The sequence below is a fragment of the Corvus brachyrhynchos genome, unplaced genomic scaffold, assembly GCF_000691975.1.
Source record: "Corvus brachyrhynchos isolate BGI_N302 unplaced genomic scaffold, ASM69197v1 scaffold44, whole genome shotgun sequence".
NCBI lineage: Eukaryota > Metazoa > Chordata > Aves > Passeriformes > Corvidae > Corvus > Corvus brachyrhynchos.
In genome coordinates this window covers 2,828,557-2,847,912 of record NW_008238359.1, presented here as the reverse complement: position 1 = coordinate 2,847,912, position 19,356 = coordinate 2,828,557, and the positions used below count along the sequence as shown (strand labels likewise).

Here is a 19,356-nt window from a genome sequence, read left to right as displayed (position 1 = left end):
TAAATGCCACACAAAAACCTCTGGGAACCTGTGAAGTAAAAAAATACAAGATCCCACCAAAAAGCAGGTCAATGTCAGCACAAATTACTTTTTTTGCAGAGGCTTCAGGAAGAAAGAAGGATCCTCCTAACAAACAAACTATATTCATTTCATTCCTCTTCTGTAATTGCACTCTCTTTTTTTAGTCTGTCCCAAGCCTTTCAACCAGACAGGTCAGATAATAGTTCAGATTGTTACAAAATTGCCTGTTTTCTTTGCAAACTGTTTCACCCACCTGTTTTTCCAAAGTTTTAGCTCTACTGAGTTATTGACAAAACATCAAACTCTACCCAAATTCTTCTGTAAACTTGGAGAGTGTGTGTAGTAAATTATTCGGCACACTTCTGTTCTCAAGCTGTTCCACTCATGAAGGAGCTGACCATCCTTTTATTCTCTGATTAACAGATGCCTATTTGGAAGATTGTGTTATGTGCTGCAGTTAAAACCACAGAATCATTAGGGTTGGAAAAGACCTCTAAGATCACCCAGTCCAACAATTAACCTAACACTAAATGTGTCATCCCCCACTAAACCATGTCCCTAAGCACCACATCTACATGTCTTTTAAACCCCTCCAAGGCTGGTGAATCAACCACTTCCCGGGGCAGTCTGTGCCAGTATATTAGTATTTAGCTCTGCTCCATTAAAAACAAACAAACAAACAAACCCTAATAAAACAGTTTAGCCCCAGTCTTTGCAAATACTCTGTGTCAGATTCCTGTTGGAATGCAATCTGTAGTAGAGAAGGGCTGTATATTGAAGGCCCTTGGACTGAGTGTTTTAAAGACAGAACTATGAGAATCAAGGGCCCTCTTGTATTTCCCCACCAGTTTTACATCACTGAAATTTCACTCATTTTGGTGGAACTGTTCATAATTTATGTCACTTAATTAAGAAAAGGATGAGGCCAGTAATTTCTAGTTCTGCACAAGGGTAGGGGCTTCAATGAAGTGTTCTGAATAGCAAAATAAGGTATAGATAGGTACTTCTGGAAGGATAAAATATAGACAGATACCATTATGCTTCCTTATAACGAATAAAAGCCTGATACTTCTGGTAAAATATGCAAATAGCCATTTCCCTCTGAGAAAAGCTTAGTTAAGAAAAATGATCCCTCTTAGCCCCTTGGTCAGATCATCTGGTAGCCCCTGAAGTTCTTGTGATAAGGACATGATTCAGAGAGACACACCTGCCTGTTCTTTTCAGCAGTCATTTCAGCAGAATTGCTAAGTAGCTCAACTGCTTTGCCGGATGGAGCAAGATAAATCAACCATCAGGTGAGAGATTCTGCTAAATCTAAATGTTCAGGACTGCATAATATTTTCAGGAGATAAAAAAGATATTGCTGCAGCTCAGTTTCAGTTTGAAACTGTCTGTAGCTTTGCATTTAGTGGAGTTAATTTCTAGTTTTCTTTGGTGTAGAGGACCCATGAGGACAGGAAGTCTTGCTGACTGTGTCCCATGTAGCCCAGTCTTAAACCACAGACATAAGTGGCAATAAAAGATGTTTAGTGGGATGGTGTGAGTGAAGCAACTATAATAGTCTCAGGCTTGCTGATATCTGTATACGGCCTAAAGAGTATGTTATACTGACTCCAAAAATATAATAGCACTCCTCAAGCCTTGAAAAAGGCTTAAAACTTCTATGTGATCAAATGATTATTTCTGCTTTAAAGATGATGCATATAGACTAATTGATTTGTCCAGCAGAGAGGAACACAACCCAGGTGGATCACCTCCATATTCCTGTACTTCAACTACAAGGACACTACATACCTTGCAATTAGATTAGATGATATGCAAAATAGACCCCTTCACAATCTTCTTCAGCTATGTTAGCTTCTTTATGCTGCCATGCCAAACTGTTGGGGTCGCTTATTTCCCAGTCACTAAAAGGGAAAAAAAAAAAAAAGCACTGACACAGTTTTAATATTCAAAATAAATCATGAGTTTCTGTCATGTGGAAACAAAAAACTAATGATACAGTGAAAGGCTACATTTCCATAACTCTTACTTGCATCTACATATTTCCCATTTGAAAGTCAATGGGAACCGTGTGGCTAAGTGCTATTCGACTCTGAGAAACACAAAGGCAGCCTGCCTCCTCCTTGGCAGCCACAGCTCTGTCCTCCTGCTGAGGAATCACCTATGTGATTTACATCTGATTTCCTTGCTAACCTGCAAGAGAACTGGAGCCAAACAGGAGGAGATGCACCAACAGGACCTGAATATTTAGCAGCATGAGAAGGAGGAGTAATTGATTCCCATTTTGGGCATGCTGGTGTAGCTCCTTCTTGCACAGTCAGGAGGGAAATGGAGTTGAGTTAAGCTAATATATTCATCAGCTGTTGGCTTCTCCAGAGGAGATTTTTAACCATGTAAATATCTTAGAATCATATAATCATAAAATGTTTAGGTTGGAAAAAACCTCTAACACCATCAAGTCCAGACATTAACCTGACACTGCCAAGTCCACCACTAAACCATGTCCTAAAATGCCACATCTGCCAGTCTTTTAAAAATCTCCAGGGATGGTGACTGCACCACTTCTCTGGGCAGCCTGTTCCAGTGCTTGAAAACCCTTTCAAAAAAGAAATTTTTCTTAATAATTACGATCTAATTCTGACGAGCTTCAGGTAAACCCTTAATATATGGAAATCTACTTTTCCATCTATATTAGGCTGACCAAAAGTACAATTCAACAGTGGGGTGATATTCTCTAATAGTAGATGGTTAAATAATAACATGGCTGCTTGGATGCTTTTCTAGTGCATATAGCTGGCTTGGTGGCACTGGAGTTCCTTCATCTCTGTGAGGCAGAATAAGAAGATGACCAAATATTCAATGTATAGACAAGCAAACTAATGCCAGAATTTGGTTCTACTCTCTGCAATATCATTTCAAGTAATGTCAAGCTGGTTCTTTGGAGGTGCACTCTCAACTTGTTTATTTTTTTATTCATTAAAGTAAAATCAGTTTCTAACTGCGCATGCTTTGTCCTGATTTCTTTAGTACCATTTGATTAAGAAAAAGAGCAAAAGTGTTTAAAGCTTATTTCAGTTCTTTTGAAAGCTCTGAACAGTAAGGGAGAAATACATTAAATCCCTGCTGTTCCAGGGAAGTCTAATCAGTCACAGGCTTTCCCAATCACTAGAGTCCTCTGCCAAGGACCGCACTAGCCTTATAGTCTATCTGGGGGAAAAAAAAAAAAAAATTACTAAGATTTGTGCAATACACAGATAAAAACCAAAAAAATCTGGGCTTAGGTTTCTTTTTTCAAAAATTAGGTTCATGTAATCTCACTGTTCTCACATGAGTAATGTGGCACTCGTGGACATGGTTTACTAGTGGACTTGGCGGGGAGGGGTTAATGGTTGGACTTGATGATCTTAGAAATCTTTTCCAACCTAAATGACTCCATGATTCTCTTTCTCTTTTTGTCAATGTCCCTGCTAGCACTTCTCAGTCAAATAACAGTCCCAAAGGTTGTTTGGGTCCTGCAGTGAAGGTGACCCTCTGGACAGTCTAAGCCAGGAGGGCTCAGGAAGAGCTCACCACTTGCAAGAGAGAAGTGTGGAATCTCAGGAGAGGCTGAAAGTGTGACTCCAGCTGGAGTCTGCTTATTTCTACACACACCAATAACTAATAACAGGACACAGTCCCATGGAAAAATATGTGTCTACCAATTTCTATTAAAATCGGCTTTCCTGGCCTTAATGCTGCAGTGGATCTTGAGGCAGGATACACACAAGCCACTGAGTTTGTTAAGGCTGTGGTTTAACTTCTGTGAAACACAAACATCTGATTGCTTCCTAGGGTGTTCTGAGTGATGAGAAATTAATTTTTCGTAAATGTTTTGCAATCCCAGGAGTTACACAGATGGGAAACCTTATCATTCATAATGTAGGGCCCCTTGACACAGAAAACTCTTCTGCCATTCTTAATCCATTTGCTAATTCAGCACCATTACAATTTCAAAATCAACATGCATTTATAAAATAACTTGAGTGACAATCAGGACTGCTATGGACCTTCAGGTTAGCAATTAAGGAACTATTAGCAATGTGGATTTAGTAATTTGTTTGTGGTTAGTGTTGGTTTCATTGGGGTTTTTCTGTGTTTTAATTCAACAGATGTAAAACCAACAAGTGTTTAGCCATGAAAAAGGGAATTTGAGGTTCCTGCTTGAAAATGTAACATAGTGGCTTCAGGTCTTACTGACTGATTAAGCTCAGCTGCTGGACGAGGCTGGATTATCATGTCACAGGGCTGCCTCTTCTAAGGCTCCTGGTAGGGCCACAAAAGATTAAAAGAAAGCTGAGGAGAGGGCAATTTCACTGCACTTAAACCAGTCTGCTTTATTTGTTATTCAAGTGGCTGTGTTGTCCGTGAAATTTTCAAATAGTGATTTCCTGGGGAAAAAACATCATTTCGTTTAGCTTTTCTATCTTATATTTCATTTTAACCTTCTATCCTTATTTCCCTTGATTTTAAAGCATAAATACATGCTTCCTTGCTTCTTTGGGAGTGAAGTGCGCCTTACTCTGAAACACTCCTTTAGTACATTTACAAGTGATCAGTTTTACCCTAATGCTTCTACTGCTAAAAGGGTCCCTGTCCATGGCAGGGAGGTTGCAAATAGATGGTCTTTAAGGTCCCTTCCAACGTGAACCATTTTGTGATTCTGATTTTATTAATTTTATTTTATCATCGAAGCTCGCTGCTGGTGAACAAGGGATGTTAAGCAATCAAGGAAGCTTGCCTTGAGGAGCAGGGGACCTGTCTTCTGAGCCAAGGAGAGAGTCTCCAGAGCAACAAGGACAATATAAATTGCAGCCTTGGGATCTGGATTGGCATAGGTTGGTGGCCTTTGTGACAAGCAATTCATTATTAATTAAAGTGCTATTGTCTATGAAGGTCCTGTGCTACACTCAGACCCTGCCATGGGACAGAATACCCAGCACCAGTGAGAAAGATGTTTGGGGTTGGTTCCCTTGTACACACATGGGGTTCTGTAAGATTTTTTTGTTTGGCAGCAAAGGGAAGGCTTTGCCTTTTACTGGTGTGTTCAGAGGACCAGAGAATTCATCTTTCTGATTATTGCACCATCAAAATGTCCTCTTGAGGCTCAAGGGAGAAGGTACGCCATGAACTACAGGCATGTCTGCCTCTCACACTCCCTTTGAGCTCTGACAGCTCATTTTACTTCTCTCTGGATTAGCAGCAGGCAGTGAAAAGAGGCTGACTTCCCCTATCACCTTTTTCTTTGATTAATTCCTTTCAGCCTTGAAAGACTTCACCTTTGGGTGAAATGACCAGTGAAAGCATGGAAATATATTTCCATGCTCAGCCTTCATTAGAGTCCAGCAGCTCATCTGTGCATTAAATGAAATTGAATCTGAGCTTAACATTTATAAGCAAAAAGAAATTGTTGGAGGAAAAGCTACAGGAACACCATTTATTCAGAAGTTCATGACATTCTATAGACTTTATATAAAGAAAAGGCAAAGGTGGTTGGCTGATGCATGGATTTGAGTTCCATGTAGGTGGAGATGCTTGTGGAAGGTTTCTGAGGGGAGGCTCCCCATGAGCCCCGATGCTTCCACATCCTCTGTATAGAGGGAAAACTGGGAGAGCAGAAATCACTGCAAACTCATAGCATTTCCATAGTGGGTGATCTCTCATCCTGCTCAAAGTCAGTACTAACACACACAGATTGCTGCCAAAATCCCAAGAAAAGATGGTGAGATAATGGGAAAGCACAGCCTGAGGTCTGTAAGGACTGGAGACTTTCTGAAAGCTTCAACTGGGCTGTTGGGCCCACTTCAGAAGTAATGCATAGGCACATGTTTAAATGTGTGCTGGAACCCCGTGGGTATCTTTAAAACCTTAAAAATGCCCCAATATCGAGAGATTTACTTTGAACTCACCATGACCATTTCTTTCTTGCCAAATCAGGACTCAGGCACTTTCTTGTATGCAAGTCTAAAGCAGCAAGGGCAAAAGCCACCATTTGCACTTTCCTATTAGAAGTCAGACATTTAAGGGAGAATACTTACTAAGGAAAACCAAAATATTAAGTTACTCTAAAGTGCTTCATAGACTTGCCTTGATTTGTGTCACTCATGCATTTTCTGGTTTTGCAAATCTCAGGAAACACACGGCAATGCTTACACCCCTCCCATCCTCGGGCTGCAGGTCTAATGAGGGAGGTTTTACTTATATCCCCCACTTTTCTTGATATATGCAACCTGCCATAGTAGAAAATATAACTTTGGCTATGGCAATGCTTTATTTAGCATTTGATTATGGGAAGCATTTTTTTTTTAATTTAGAGTATTCCCTTCTTTGCACTGGCAACCACAGGGCTTTATCACCAATCTCTTTAGACAGTCCAGGAGCTATGTATCTAAAGAGTAACAGTATTTACCTTAAGAATGTATGTCTACCTTCAACCCATGATCTCCACAGAGGTTCTCTCAAGCTCATGAGATGGCTTCCAGACCATGAAATGAAGGGAGAAAATATTGCAGAGGTTTATTATTTTATTTCATTTTTTTAAATTTATATTATATATGATGTATATAACATACTATATATGGTATATTACATGTTATATATTATATTCTGAACACAGATGCAGATAGGCCATTATTCCAGCTGTTTTTGAAGGAGCACAGCTGACTAAAATTACACTGAAAACAAGAATTTTTAAAACCTAACTGTAAAAATGCCAGTTGAAACGTTTACTTTCTTTGGTTTTGAGTGAACTTGGAAAAGAAAGATGAAATAAGTAAAAAAGCAATTAGAGAACCCTTTTTTTTGTGCTTCATAATCAACTTATTTTTCAGATTTCTAGAAGTGAGAAACCTGACTTTCTTATATTCCAGGCAAGGACTGCTTAAATAACATCTGTGTATATTTTTCTGGGAGCTTTTGTTCTTTTTCTATTTGAATAATTTATTAATATTACTAAATATGTCAATAAAGGTTTATTGAAACTGAAATTTTCCATTTAGCTGCCCTTCAGAGGAGAACTACACAGAACAGACTGTGTCTAGCAGAGTCTCCTCTCTTCTCTTTCCCATTTCACAGAGTTCCCTGTTACAGAAAATTGAAATGAAATTTTGTTATATATAATTTCTTTCAGTGTAGGCATGTTGTAAGATACAAGCAGAAATATGTTCTTTGCTATCTTATTCCCCAGATCTTGTTTACAAGATGGAAACAAAATAATTAGGTGATGAGTCTATTGGTAATCTTTGAAGGGAGAAAATAGAAAAGGTATAAAACCTCTCAGCAATTCTGTGGTTTGGAAAAAACCCAACAATAATCACACACAAACAACGCTAAAGCTAAATTCCTTTTAAATCTTCAAAGATATCCTGAGCAGTGTTTCAGTGTTTCAGACTACAGCCAGAAATGCTGCTTCATTGGGCTCGTCTTCATAAAACTTGAGATTGAATACAATTCCCTGAGAAGCTCTGGAGACAACGGCAAAGCAATTCAACAGCAGCACATACATTTTTAGGAGCTTTTTACAGCCCTGGCCATTCTGACCTCTGCAATGGTCTTGCTGTTGTTTAGGAGAGAAGAGGTTTCTTTTTTATTTTCCCTGCCTCACATAGTTGTTTACGCAACATGCTGTTTTCCTCTGCTCTGAATCATCTTGTTCAAAAGGATTTCCTTGGCCCTGCAGAAACTGGGGGGCTGTGAAGGAAGAAAGCTTGGAAAAATCAAGTACAGACACTTTCACAGGTCAGTTAAGTGGGTACCTTCAGCTCACACAGTGCAGATGAGTCCACATAATTCTTTTGAGGACACAGAAATACTTACTGCTATTATTTCCCCTAGAGTTTTTCCAGGTCAGATTCCAGCCAATGCCAGAGTCTCCAAGAAAAACTCCTTTGCGCATGGATAATGGAAGAGTTTCCTGTTCTCAACACTTTGTGATCTAATAGAGAAAAATGGCACAGGGCTGAAATGACCTGGCAGAGGCTCTACTGGACATCAGTGGCAGAGCATGAAATAAATCCTGCACCTCGAGGCACAGGCTGCTCAGCACTTTTCCTGATGCCTCTGGTGATGGTCACTGCAAGGGGATGATAATTTTCATTGGACTAGCCCAGCTCTTCCTAAAACTTCCAGCTGCGCATTGTGGCCTGAGACTTGCCATAACCACTCTGCCTTCCTTGACTTATCTTCACCACTTAAGGATAAACATCTAACAGTAGGTGCAAACGCCTGGAGCCAGGAACCTGTTGTTTTGTGTGGTTAGACTTTAAAGTAGCCTGCATACTTTGGGGTACGATAGCTGAGGCTTTGAGAGATGCCTGTGGCAATTAGTCATCCAGATGCCATTGAAAGTCAATGAGAACTGGGTGAAATCCTGAGAATGGGTGAGCAGCCAAATGCTACCATATGGTCATAAGCTTTTCCTCAGTCTAGCACAGCGATCGGTATAAAATGGCAGGGAAGTGAGGCTTCAGACTGTGAATAGCAATTGAGATAAGCATAATAAGTACAAAAGCAAGAGCCTTGCTGCCTTGCTCTAACTGACGTGTAGCAGACACTATGACATTAGAAGGCTAATTCACTCCTGAAAGTTGTGAGTTAACCCATACACTGGAGCACAGGAATTTCCTGCATTATTTTTTCCTTGTTTTTGTGGCAGTAAAAAAAAAAAAAAAAAAAGACCAAGGTGGCCATATAAGAACACGGATTGTGCTTCATCTTCTTTCTTCTTGGGATCAAGAACCAAATCAAAGCAGAACTATTAGTTTCTCTCCTTTTGTGCTTGGGGGCAAAATTTGCCTTCCATTCAGATGATCCTAGCATTAATTCTATTATACACGCAAAAACACTGAAAATGAAACCATATGAAATGTTCAAGGCCAGGTTGGATGGCACAGTCTGATCTAGTGGGTGGCATTTGTGCCAACAGCAGGGGGGTTCGAACTGGATGATCTTTAAGCTACCTTCCAACCCAAGCCTTTTTATGATTCTATAGGGAAAAAAAAGGTAACTCGTGCAATTTCCATGTGTATAGAACATAATTCTTCCTGCCCTGTTTATTCAGCGAGCACTTCAGAAAAACCCAGATGGGTTTAAGATGAAGAGGGACTACAGGAGATCTTCTCCTTGCACATACTTCCCACAGCAGGGGAGGGATGCTTCAGTGCTCCATAAACACCTTGGTTTTGTCTTGCACTGTTCCTGTGAGGAGTCACATCATGCCTTGTAAAAGCAATACCACTGGAATTGTGTTGTGCAAGAACAAGAGAAAACAGAAACACAACCCCAAGCTTTAACTGCACGTGTCTGACAGCAGCTTATTAAACCCAGAGCAGCCATCAGAAAAGTGAGAGAAAGCACAGGGATGAAAAAAAGGTTGTTTCTCACAGCATGAAGAAAAAATGTTTTCTACTAAGTGAAAGAAAACAAGGCAGGAAAAACAATTCCTGGGTTGGGGAAGGTTCTTTTTTATGCAGCTCTAGTTTGGGATGTCAGTTGTTAATGTGGTCTCTACAATTTAAATCTCCATCACGATCATCAGCCCAAACATTTGCACATGCTAATTTGTTCAACTGAGGTCCCTTGATCTGTCATATTCCTTGTTTTCTCTTGGCTCATTCTTTGGGACAGCTTGCCTCCTTTTGGATTTGTTATTAAAAGATAATATTGACTTAGTTTCCTTTACACTGAGCAACAACCTTTTCTCCTAAAGCCTGCCTTGACTTGTGGCTGAGTGCGTGTGTGTATGTCTGTATGTGAGACAAGCTGCTCTCAAAGACTCATTTCCTGCTGCTCTTAATGACAGGAATAATTAACATCATCTTCCCCGGACTACTCAAAGTCCTGTGTCCCACTGGCACGTCCTGTCTGCCAAGATTTCAGCCTAGACTGGAGCATCTGCATGAGCTTTAGGGCCTCAATTTCCTTGTATTTCGTCTTCTTCATACCAGGTTCTGCTGGATGCCAGTGAGGGTAACAGGACCCTCAGTGCTAAACCTCATTGCACCACACACCCTCAGCAGGGCAAACACCATGAATCCCCATGAATCCAGAAAGCCTCTGCCTGCAAGGGTCTGCCTCTGTATCCACCTGTTCCCAGAAACCACAGGTCTGGGGAATGGTACGCCTACCTCTCCTTGATTGCACTCAGCTCTCGTGCTGAAAAATCTCTCCCTGGCTGCCAGAATTGCTGCTGGCTGCTCACTGCCCTTCACAGATCCAATGCTGAGTGCTGCTGCTCTGAATTGTACAAGGCAGCTGTACAAGGGTAGCACCCCAAGAACTGAGCAGCAGGAACCTTTCTCTGTCCTTCTCCCATCATCTGCATACCCAGCGCTGGGCAGTCAGGGAAGGTCATGCCTTAGCTGAGGAGCAGCAGTCTGCTGCTGCTGCCTGTGCTGAGCTCCCACCCTCCCAGACCTTGAAGGCTGTAAATCTGAAGACTGATGAGTAATGACTATTCTGAGGGGTTTTTTTTCCATTTCTACCCTTCTGCTGGTGCACTTAGCACTCGTGTGCTCTCTCTCTCACTGAGATTTCTTTGCATTGTGGTGGAAAGCATTGTAGAGGAAAGATTCAGGATTGCCTCTCCCTCTGGAACTGTGATGATGGATGGCAAGCTTTCCCTCTTTATAAAATACAGGCATACACAGCATACTCTTCTCTACTATTCCTTGTTGTTGCTGCCTCATGCTTGGTAACGGGACCGGCAGGACCCAGAGAGGGGCAGATAGGGATGTTGGGAGCTTGAGGTATGATAACAAGATTCCTATTTACCTTTATTTTAAATTTCTCCACTTGCTTTACCAATGACTTTAGATAATATAATCTTTGTTGTGAATTTCCGTGATCTGTTGTCATGTTTAACACTTTTTAAAATTTCATTTCAGCTACTTGGAGCCAAGTTAATTTCAATTCTATTTCTTATTACCTGTTGCTTACATATGGGAAAATGAAGTAAAATTCTCATCTAGACAATACTATGTGGAACTCTTTTTCTTTCATGTAGGTATGAGGAGGTGGGAATTTTTTCTATTTTTTATTTTCCTGTAATCTTCTTCTGGGACACTGAGGAAAGAACTTAGTTATTTTAGAGAGTAGTCTCAGCCTCCATATAACCACACAGAGGACTTCAGTTGTCTGATAGGCTCAACCCTCCCTTCACACTCTCCCTCCTCCTGGGGAAACCAGTTGTGTTGTTCATTGACTTAAAAGACAATTCAAAGGAATTGCACAACTTATTTACTTATCAAAGCAATGCAATGAAGTTCACGCTCCCTTCTCCTCTAGAGCACAAACCCTGAAATTAAGTTGATTGGTCTATGTAGGAGTGAATTTCATTAAGTAAAACAGCACAGAAATACTTAATAAAAATCAGACCTAGCCACTTCATCTAAAACCCACAAATTCATATAGACAGCTCAGAGACATCATATTTACATCTTTTTCTGGGATACTGCAATATGTGTCTCAGTTTGTAGAGATCATCCCCATTCTTCAGCTCTTTTTCCCCTAATCCCAGACTCCGACAGAAAACCAGCCCACAAAACAACAGTACAATCGCTGTGCTTCATTGGATGCAGAAAATAAATAGCATTTCTCCTGCACCCATTACTTATCCTTGCTGTGTGTTTTTAGCCTATCTCCTATAAAAAGAAGGAGCTAATTTATAATCATGTTGTTTGTCAGAAGTGTTTGTTCACATCTGTCTGTCGGCAAGTTTTATAAATCAATTAGCCCCAGACAGACACACTCTGTAGCTTTCTGTGTTCTCACAGATGTCACTCTCCCATCAGCAGAAATAACAGTAGCCTTCGCTGGCTCCTAATTTGGGTGCACAGGAGAAACAATTAAGTATGTCTTCTGCACATGTGTATCAGAAGTGTTCCAGTTCCCTGGCAACCAACCAAAAAACTGTGCTGGAAAGCCAAACACCTGAGTACAATACTGTGGCCATTTGCATACATGTGCATATGTAAGCCTGTAAAGATATATGTGGAATTATTTTAGTATTAAAGAGTAAGGACTTGGGGATTTTATTAAAATAACTGAGTTAGTTTATTACCATTTCTGCAAATGTGAACTTAGGAGTAAGGTGGAGAAAAATAAAGCTGTGTCTGAGATGGGGAGGGATTTTGGGAAGCCACAGTGGTATGCTGCAGTCAAGGGGATTTATGGGAAGCATTGAAGAGGCAGGTAAAGTTTACAAGCACTGCACAGGAGATAATTGCACTCAGCTGGTGCTTTACCAGCCTACTAACTCCTCTAGTTTGCTTGAAGATTCGTAGCAATATATTCTGTTATTGCTCAGTACATATTGTCTCAAAACCACAGAGAAAAATAAAACAGTCATAGAATATCCTGGAAGGGACCCACAAGGATCCCTGAGTCCAGCTCTTGGCCCTGCACAGGACAGCCCCAAGAAGCACCTTGTGCTTGAAAGCATTGTCCAAATGCTTCTTGAACTCTTGAACACCAGGCTTGGTGTTGTGACCACTTCGCTGGGGAGCTTGTTCCAGTGCCCAGCTACTCTCTGGGAGAAGAAGCTTTTCCTAACATCTAACTTAAACTTGCCCCAACACACCTTCATGAGGATTGAGCTCTCTTTGGTTGCAAAGCACTTGATTAGGCTGGTCAGTCCTTCAGCTTCATCTTCTGCTGGACACAATAGAACAGCAACGAACAATGTACTGACAGAGATCTCCATCCATGCTAAGCATACAGGGAGGATGATTGGATCAAACCAGTTTTTTTTGAATGTGAACAAGTGTGTGATTTGAGAGAATGGCAAAGAGTGGGATGTGTGATGAAGAGGAGGATGGAGAGAAGGTGAGATAGAACTGAGAGGAGGTACGAAGAGGTGTGGCAGAGAGGGAGGAAGAGGGACATGGGGACGTGAAGAGAGGAGAGGCTGGACACCAGTAGGTGTGCACCTTCATCTTCTGCAACTCTTGCACTCAGACAAGGTTAAAGAAGAGGAAACAATGTGGGGTGAGTACAGGAAGAGATCTCCAGACCAGGCAATACAACCAGGCTGTGAGCCTTGGGCAACTACAGCACATTGTGTGATCAAACAAAACAGATGTAGTGGACATTGCTATGCACTCTTTTCTCTGGTTCTGTAAACCTTCTATTTCCTCACCTTCACTTTACTTTCTTTCCTATAGAACAGAGGAGGGGTTAATCTCTAATACCTTCCAGTAATAAAACTGTTTTAATTAGCATTAGTTTGGAATGACAAGACTACAAGTAATTAAGTTACACTGGGATCTAGTTGGAATGAAATTGATACCAGGGGATAGCATAAACATAAATCAGCATTTAAATAAACTGAAATAAGATTGCTGTAATTAGAAGAAAAATCCATTGGCGCTAAGTCATAAAAGTAACAGATACAGATTTAATAAACGTAGCGAAGGAGAGCAAGAGAGCCTGGAAAAACGTAAATTGTTCCTTCCCACATACGCACTGTCAAAAAAAAAGAAAGAAGATGAGAGATCACTCTTTGGTTAGTATTAAGGAAATACAATTACATTGGCATGGGAGAGAAGTTAGAGAAGATTATGAGTGCCTGTACAGAATGCCATTAACATTAACCTGATGCATTGCAAGTGAGTTCTAGTTATAAAAGTAATTACTGGCTACCAAACCCATCTGGAATCTGCAATCAAAGGACAAAGAGAGAGGAATGAGTCGAGGAGAAAGTGATTACTTCTCCAAAGTTAAGACTGGCATGTGCAGTCAGGAGCCAGCAGCAGGCTGATGCATTTTTTTCACGCCACAGAAAGAGCAAGCCAGCATATGCCTACCAACTTCTCCTGGGTTTTTAGGCTGCTTACCACCATAGGACATGACTTTTTTGTATGATTAAAAATGATTCATTAGCCTCTTGAATTAAGGGAATAATGTATCTCCTTTAAATGTTATGGCAATTAAGATATACTAGATGAAATGCCCTATTTTTTTTTAATTTTTTTTTTTTTTTTGCAAGACAATAATCTCCTTTCAGGCAAGATAAAGGATTTGGAGGAATTGATGCAGGAAGGAAGATTAAAAGAACTCTGTGTGAAGTGATTCCAGTTCTGTTGGGGCCTCTCAGGTAAGAAAACCCTGAGCTGGGAGCAATTCACCAAGGGCACTGGGGCAGATCACAGGGACAGTCGCAACATAGTAAACTTTGCTTTATGCTCTGGGTCTTCAGCTCTTCTACAGACAGGTCTTACCTCTGATGGCGGGGTCACCTAAGATGAAGTTGTAAAGGCCAGTGTGGATCAATGCAGACAGGGAATAGAAGCACAACATTACTTATGCACTATGCAACAGAAAGTGTCAGGCAAGCTTTATAGACAGAGCAAAAGATGTGGCTGTGTTTAGAGCTGTGCTGACTAATGTGAAAGTTTTCTCAAGGCTGAACTTTCTCTCTGGGGTATTTTTCATCTGTGCAGGCTTGCTTAGGCCTGCACACATGGAAACTCAACCCAACCCACCCATTTCAGAATTGCTGGTCATATCTGGTGGATATGAAAACAGGTTGAGAGAGTTAGGGTTGTTCAGCCTGAAGAAGAGAAGGCTCCAGGAAGACCTGGATTATCATCCACTACCTAAAGGGGCTGTGAGAGTGCTGGAGAGGGACTTCTGAACAAGGGCGTGAAGTCACAGCACAGAGGGGAAAGGATTCAAACTGACAGAGGGCAGGATGACATTTGATATTAGGAAAAAATTCTTTCCTGTGGGGGTGGTGAGACACTGGCACAGGTTGCCCAAAGAAGTTGTGGCTGCCCCATCCCTGGAAGAGTTCAAGGCTGGGAAGGTATACCTCCCCCTGGGAAAGGAGGCTGGAATTATATAGTCTCTAAGACCCCTTCCAACCAAAATATTCCATGATTCTATGCTGTAGGAAATCCATGTGCTATAGGACTGAAGTATTAGGGAGCCTTGAGATCTACCACACCAGTGCTGATGTGTAGATTTGTCAAGTAAGTCTAATATCTACGGTATGCATTAGACTTACTGTTAACATGTGGGTTGTCCAAAGTATATAAGGAATGGTAGGGACATCCCAGCTGAGTTATGCACCTTGTGCATCCAGCAGTGTCAACCTGCACTTGTGCAGGAGACATTCAGTTGGGATTTCCAAATATTTTATAGTCACAGAACAGCTTGACTAGAAAGGGATCTGTGGAGGTGTTTTTCCCCCAAAATTTTTTCTAATTAGACCTTTTTTTCCAGTCAAAAGTGTGGATATTTTGAGTCCCAAATATACATCTTTGAATTACATGTCTTAAAAAAAGATTGGTTGGAAAGAAAAGGCATCTGTCTTTAAATTTTAGAGATTAAGATGAAGAGATTTATTTAAATGGATGTAAAAGCGTGAGTGCATGCTCTTATTCTGGGTTAATACTAGCTTTATTTATTTATTGTATTTGAAACAGTATCATGTCAAAGAAGCAGGTGCAATTTCTGACCCAATCTAAGAATCTGAAGCAAAGTTTGTGTTGCTTAAGTAACATGGTACATGTCTGTTGAGCAGCATGGCTCAATGATGGTAAGATGGAGTGACAAAGACAGAAATCTGATTCTTAAAACTGAGGACAGAGAAGACAAAAATTGTAGAAAAGAGTAAATATGGTCTTTGGGAGTGGCACACAGACATTGGCTTACTCACATGTAAAAAATTGTGAAATTAGTGGATTTTTATAAAAAGTGAACACTGCTCATCCTATTGTAGTTACTGGGAGTTCTGCCATTAACTTAATGGGACTGAAGTTCCAGTTCCTGTATTTAATCACTGGAAATATATTTTTATTGAGTAGTAACAGAGCACTATTACACCACGTATTAGATGTTACTTGCACACATCAAAGCTCTTCCTTCCGCAGTGATCCCATTACTTAGCCTAGGATAATTAACATTAATAACAGTGTTGTCATTTGCAGGGAAAGAATCAGGATCAACCAAAAGAATTACCAGAATAACTTTTTGATGGAAGTCAAGCAGGCACTATTTGACCTTACTTGACCTCTCATTCACCTCAGACTAAATGAGTGCTTTTAATACACACCTGCCAGTTTAATATCAGAGCATTAGGCCTAAATTGCTCTCTGGAGGTCAGTAGATTTTTCTAGATACCCCTGGATAGATGGGTACAAAGGACTAGTTTGATGAGGGTCTTCTACTTGTTTTTAAAATGACAACCCATGGAGCCATCAGCTGGAACATGTTAAGTAGGATGGGGAACTGACTGATCATACCCTGGTTATGATGACTGTCATCTCGCACCTGCACAAGCCTGTCTGGAACCTGTTTTACAGACAGTGCTGGTTGTAAATGTATCGTGTACCCTCTGTAGTGTCTTCACCCTATGGGTGAAACTCAGCACCTGTCTTGACAGCATCCTGCCTCGTTACATGAGAAATCCGGGGACAGAGTAAGAAATTCTCCTACCAAGTGACAATACAGGGAGAACTTATTTAGGTCAGCTGTAACTGCCAAGTCTAACAGGACAGCTAAATGAATATTGTACTTTCACCTGGACTACAGCATATGTGTCCGGAGTCCTCAGCACATGAAGGACATGGAACTGTTAGAGCAGGTTCAGAGGAGGCCACAAAGATAATCAGAGGGTTGGAGCAACTCTTCTACAAAGACAGACTGAGAGAATTGGGGCAGTGCAGCCTGTAAAACAGAAGGCTCCAGGGACACCTTAGAGAGTTTTCCAGTGTCTAAAGGTGCTACATGACAGCTGGAGAGGGACTTTTAACAAGGGCATGTAGGGATAGGACAAAGGAGAATGGCTTTAACCATAAAGAGAGCAGGTTTAGATTAGGGATTAGGAAGAAATTATTTACTGTGTGGGTGGTGAGATACCGGTGCAGAGAAGCTGCGGATGCCCCATCCCTGGAAGTGTTCAAGGCCAGGCTGGATGGGGTTCTAAGCAACCTGATCTAATAGGTTGTATCCCTGCCTCTGGTTGGGGGGGTTGAAACTAGATGATCTTTAATGTTGCTACCAACCCAAACCATTGCTTATTTATGACATGAAAAAATGTCCATCAGAAGGACCAAAAATGACATAGGACAGGTCCTCGATTTCTTGTTTCACCTTCTGTTCCTTACTCATCCCATGTGAACTAAGGCATTAATTCCTGCGTATTCCTCATAGACATCCCTGTTCTTATATAAATCCTTTGTTAAACCAACCATTGTTTTCTTGGGGGTTTTCAGAGAATCATGTCTTGCAATGATAAAGTTGCAAAATTAATGGAGTCATTTTTGCTGTGTTTTTCTAGAACTGAAAAAAATCACATGAAAGTTTTCTGCTAGGCTACTCCTCCACAAGAGCATCAGACAGATATTTGCTGCAGCACTGTCATCTTGTCTGGACAGAGCTTCTATCTTCCTCCTGTGTCAGGAGTTAGTAGCACAATTTTATCACTCTTTAGAAGAAGAAGTTGAAGGGAAGAGGCAAGAAGCCAGATTTCATAGCAGAAGCCCCTAGAAAGCTGGAGACCCAGTTACTTGCTGATGCTGCTTTTTTCACAGTTATCAACTCGCCATTCACCATGTGTCTCTTGCTGTTCATTTTTTAAAAAATTCATCTTTAGTCTATCAAAAATATAGAACAAAGCTACCTTCTGAAATCACTTACATTGACAAAGTGTCAGCTATCCTGAAATAGTGTTTTCATCCCCTACTGTGCCAAACAACGGAGTATGTCTAAATACACTGGCAGATCCTGAAGTACACCCTGATGGATAGCAAGGACTTGTTGCATGAAAAAAAAATTTTTGCTAAAATTGAGACTTGCTCATATGAGAGTGCCCTGCCTTACAATAAATCTAGAAGTTATCATCAAATCATAACTTTTCAGCAATACTAAAATTAGGTAAGTGATCTTGTTTGTCACTGTAGCACAGACTATAATTCTAGGCAACATGAAATATGCGTCAAAACCTGCCTATGGTTTATCTTGACAGATACATAAAATATTGCAAAGGAAGGTGATCATTAGGCTTCAGGTTCAGATGAAGTTTCTGGGCAAATTTTGGGTTTAGGCCTAAAATGAGTACAATGAAGGAATCTAGTCTGAAGGACAGAGAGGATAAAAATCTTCACAGAAGGAATAACACCAACAAGAAACATAGTAGAGTCAGTTGGCAGTTGGGTAAAACTGGAGAAGAGTAGATGGGATTTGCTATGTTAGATAAAAACAACACGTTCGTGCTTTTTCAGAACGTCCAACTTGCTTTCTTCTTACTCGAGCTTCTTCAGTGAGATGGGCACACCTTCCTCATTCCCCATTCTCCATTCTCAGCCTGAGGAATGAATACCCCATCCAAGTCTAGTGAAATAAAAAATGGTGTCTCATTGCATTGCATCCAGTGTCTTCAGATAACTCTGTATGTGTTGTGGAATGAGCAAGAGGACCTCCAAGTATCCCTTGTGTCTCACACGTATGTTGTGAATAAAAGCATTGCAAAAAAAATGCAGTTGTTGATGTCAACAAGGTGATGTGGTGATTTCTGAGTGGGATGTTTTTCTTAATGCTGTCTGTTCCACAGGGTTTTGCCACTGCTGCATGATCTTGCTGAAGTCACTTCACTCCAGCATGAACCAGCTGATCAATATTTAATATGGTGCTAACCGTACTTAAAACCTTCTTAAGGTCCCTGACATTCATGGAAGACAAGTGCAATAGGCAGGCTGGGTATTACTCAGCTGTGGTTATTATGGTTTCTTATCTCAGGATGATGTATGCATAAACTATGTTATTGCTCCTGGTTGCCTTCAGTGCCTCTTGTAAATGTGATTGGCACTGGGGTCCAGCCCCTGGAATCTTCCTGGGGGTGGCAGAGTTGTATCTGTTGTCACAGAGTTTTGCCGGAGGATTACCATGGCTTTTGGAGAAATCCATGACAAGGAAACACCGTTCTCTCTCCTTCTTTCTGTCTTGCCAAATGCATGAGTTTAACCACAGAGAACAATGTTTTCTTGCATCCTGCAGATGTGTGTGTCCCAATTTGCATATGTGTCTTAAGATGCGAACACAAGGGGGGAGAGTGGGGGAGGATGGCTATGAACATCCAGAGAGATTAGACACAAACAAGGTCAAATGTTGGCAATAAAAATGATAATTCACTTTTATTGACCATCAAAGAAAAGAGCAAGGAATAACACAGAAAAATAGGAAAAAAGTAAAGAATTACAGAAAGCAAGGAAGGTAATCACCACCAAGAATCTGTCCCGCGAAGACCGCTCCTCTTCCCTCTCGGAGAGGGGCGAGCGCTGTCGGGGGCCGCCGCGC

General features: G+C 40.9%; 1 protein-coding gene across 6 annotated transcripts in view; it reads left to right on the top strand.

Moving 5' to 3' along the window:
• Window positions 1-19,356, top strand: part of TENM4 (teneurin transmembrane protein 4) — a 1,563,774-nt gene that overhangs the window by 1,004,377 nt on the left and 540,041 nt on the right. For 2 of the 6 annotated variants that reach the window (XM_017735918.1, XM_017735922.1), the window contains exon 2: window positions 14,045-14,152. The exons of the other annotated variants lie outside the window; for them this stretch is intronic. The gene's annotated coding sequence lies outside the window, so the exon portion shown is untranslated. The remainder of the gene's footprint in view (window positions 1-14,044; window positions 14,153-19,356) is intronic. 6 annotated transcript variants of the gene reach the window in all.